Raw genomic sequence first — 4,153 nt, 5'->3', positions numbered from 1 at the left:
AGCCTGTCAGTAAATAAGACATCCTGCAGTGTCAGGGTGTGTGAAACTTTTCTTTGTCTTGACCAACATCATGTTTGCATACTTGTGAATTCAACAAGTTTTGACTCCATTTCTTATTCCAGTCATCCTACTATCACTACTATTAGATCTACACCTCGTGTTTTTGGTTTTCTGGCCATTATTTGTGCTTTATTTTTAATCTTGTTCATATCTTCCATTTCCTTTGGCTATTGTATTAAGAAAAAAGATGCAGTCAGACAAAAAATTTTGTCCAACAGAAAATGGAGCATTTCAATAAGTATGTAAATTTAAAGTAATATAATTATAATGCTCTCTGTGTATTTCAAGGTATTTTTATTGGCATCATGATATTTGAAGGCGTATTTATTCCTATTATTCTTTCTTACTCAATCAAAATCTATGGAAAAACATGGATAAACAACACTAAAGATTTTGTCTTAGTTAATTTAAATCAGACTGGCTCTGTTAAGTGGGTTAATACACATGATATTGGTTTCTCAGTAGAAACTGACTCAGCAAATTCTTCTGACATTAGTTTGTACACTGTTAACTTTAGTGAAGTTGATCATATTACTTTGGTGAATAAGAGTGAAATAGAATGTCAAAATTTCAGTAGTTTCTGTGTACTCAATGAGTCTATCTACTTAGTGAAAGCTGAGGAGAACTATGTTAATTACAATATATCATTATTCTCAAATATTAGTGGCCTTCCGTTTCGTGTTTCAACCTTTGATGACTATGAGCAATATGAAAATTTTCTCGCAAAAAGGATTTATACTCCATTAAACCAAAGTTCTTTGTTTACTGGCAATGAAACCTTCAATTTTAGTTTTTCAAATATTTACATGACTCAAAAGGCTGCCTACTATCACTTTGTACTGCACCCTGCATTTCAAACTGATGTATTCACTCACACCAAGTACTATTATACTAGTAGTTCAGTGCAAGTGGAAAGCAGTATCAGCCATTATAAATTAAACAACAATTACAGACTTCATTGTAATATTACAAAAAATTCTACTTCCATTTGCCGCAGCTCCATAAAAGACAATATCTGTGTCGTGGCAAGAGCAAATATGTTGGAAAAACCAGTTCTTCTTGTCGCAAAAACAACAAATGTATTTTCGAGCGTATTTGTAACTTTTGTACCTGGTCTAGCACTAGTTATTATTTCTGTTGTTATTGTCCTTGCATTCATAGTTCGGAGGAATCATTTATGCTCTAAGTTATTGATGAAATTCCTACATTATGAACTCCTGATAAATACAAAAGGTATATAGGTCTAAACTAGATAATGATAATGTGTAGTCATGACTATTTTTATACAATCCATTATCATAGTTTTGTTCAAATTATGGTGGTAAAAATAATAATTATTTGATTGTATACTTTTTATAATTAGATAATGAATCAGAAATAGAAGGCCAATTCACAAGACAAGATGAATCAGAAGAACCACCAGGTAGATTATTTATTGTAAGATCAATTTCACTGATGCTCAACCAAATAGACAGCCTACTAAAATTTTATTCTATAGGTAGTGCACTAGCACAAGAAGGTCAATTAGCAAGAGATAGTCGGCAATCAGGTATAGACCATTGTGTACTTTTTATAATTAGATAATGAATCAGAAATAGAAGGCCAATTCACAAGACAAGATGAATCAGAAGAACAACCAGGTAGATTATTTATTGTAAGATCAATTTCACTGATGCTCAACCAAATAGACAGCCTACTAAAATTTTATTCTATAGGTAGTGCACTAGCACAAGAAGGTCAATTAGCAAGAGATAGTCAGCAATCAGGTATAGACCATTGTGTACTTTTTATAATTAGATAATGAATCAGAAATAGAAGGCCAATTCACAAGACAAGATGAATCAGAAGAACCACCAGGTAGATTATTTATTGTAAGATCAATTTCACTGATGCTCAACCAAATAGACAGCCTACTAAAATTTTATTCTATAGGTAGTGCACTAGCACAAGAAGGTCAATTAGCAAGAGATAGTCAGCAATCAGATATAGACCATTGTGTACAGCTTTTGCTTTGGCAATTCAACCATGGGCGGTTGCAGAAATTTGGTTTGACCTGGGCATCAATAATTAGTGGGTGTGGTTTCATACAATTTTGCAAGGAAAATGGACAATACTGATCTACAACTTCATTGAGATGGTTTCTTAGCATAAAACAACAAAGAAGCCTGTTGAACTACCACAGTTTACACTGGATGCCCACACCAGAATCATGAATATAATTATTGGTCAAAAAGTCAACCTGGGCATTGCCCCCTAATGCCCAGGCCTGCAACCGCCTATGAATTCAACTTATATGATTCCAACAATTACCCTTGTGATAAAATGTTATTATATGTTTACCATAGATGAATTAGCAACAGAAGATGAATCAACAAAACAGGATGATCAAGCAGGTGTGTTAATTACAGAGTATAGAACCAATGGATAATTGTGTGCATATAGTTCTTACTAGATCTATTTATGCAATCTGCATTTGATGCTTAAATATAATTTGTTCAAAATTTCATTTGTAATATGCATGCAGTTTATTAGAACATTATGAAAATACCAATAATGCCATTATATTTAAATGGGTTACTTTTTAGATAAGCTTGAAGGTGATGTACATGTTGCTGGAAAAAAAACTTTTCCAATTCAGAATAATGCACAATTACTCAACTGGGAAGAATATGGTTTGAGGATAACAGTACCAGAAGGAGTTGTTCCACCTTCTGAAACCATTGAAGTATCCATTACTGCTCTTGTTGGTGGAGAATTTATATTACCAGAGGATTCTGAGCTAGTCAGTGTTGTGTACAAAATAACTGTCTCCAAGCCTCTACTGAAACCAGTTCTGCTGGAGATACAGCATTGTGTTTCAATTGAAACACAATCTCATGCAAATTGTCTCAGATTTGTTGCCTCCTCTAATGACCACTGTCCATTTGAATTTCAAACAGTAGACGGTAAAGGAAGTTTTCCAGTTGGTGAGCGGTATGGTAGTATACTTATATCTAAATTTTCTTTCTTGACTATTATTACCGAAATCATAAGAGGTTTGTTCACATTGCCACTCTCATCCTCTTCGACTAGTAGTAATGAAAGCACTTCAACAGATTTAGAAAATGAGAGCTATTTGACACAAGGCATGTCTACTTATAATAGCCTGATTTTATATTTTTTAGATATAGATACATTGCCTGCCTCATGGCTTTACTTTGCTCAGTCACTGTATGAGAATGAAAGGCTTGGAAGAGAATGGCTCCTGATATTTCTATTTGGTAGGGATCTCAATGCAATAAAAATGGTATGTTTTAAAAATAATATGCTAATGCCATTGATATTGTGCATGCAGTACATGAAGGATGAGTTCAACAGGTCAAAAAGTGACAAAGAATTATCCTTTCAGTTTGAGAGTTCTGAGGGATTTATTGAGATACACACAGATACAGAGAACTGCAGTGAAGGCTGGTCTATAAGACCTCATCAGGAAAACCCCACTCAAGTTAGCACATGTCTTAATCGAGTTTGTATGAAATGATGCAACTTAAAATAGGTTAGTCAAAGTATCATTGATATATATGGGCGAATGAATCCTCCATGTTTTCCTCATTGCCGTTTCACAATCACTGCTACTCCTGGTAGTACTACCGTTAATCCTGAATTAAAGCATCCTGTAACATTCAGGGGAATCATATCTAACAATACAGTGTTTAACATTGTACTGACAATGGGTAAGATAGCTAGAAGCTAGTGTACATTGTGAGTTAATTTTATAGGTGATCATTTAGTACAGCATTCTGCTACAAGAAGCAGTTCATCAGAGCAATCTCCTCAGAAAATTTTTAGAAGACACTTCCATGACTTTTATCGCCTTATAAAACCTGATAACATATCAGCAATTGCATCAGAACTCTTTGCTAAGGAGTTAATTACTGGTGATAGTTTCACAGCATGTACAAATGATGGAAGACCAATGGATCAAAGGGCCTTGTCCTTGCTAAATCCTCTTCGTGTCACTATTGGTCAACCTCATGTGCTGACAAAGTTGATCGAAGTCTTGAAAAATAATGAAGCATTCAGGTCTTTAGCTGAAGAACTGGAAAGTGAAATG

Source organism: Amphimedon queenslandica, unplaced genomic scaffold (assembly GCF_000090795.2).
Source record: "Amphimedon queenslandica unplaced genomic scaffold, v1.1 AMPQUscaffold_11711, whole genome shotgun sequence".
NCBI classification, from domain to species: Eukaryota; Metazoa; Porifera; class Demospongiae; order Haplosclerida; family Niphatidae; genus Amphimedon; species Amphimedon queenslandica.
The sequence above is the reverse complement of the archived record's forward strand: the minus strand, read 5'-3'. Positions refer to the sequence as shown.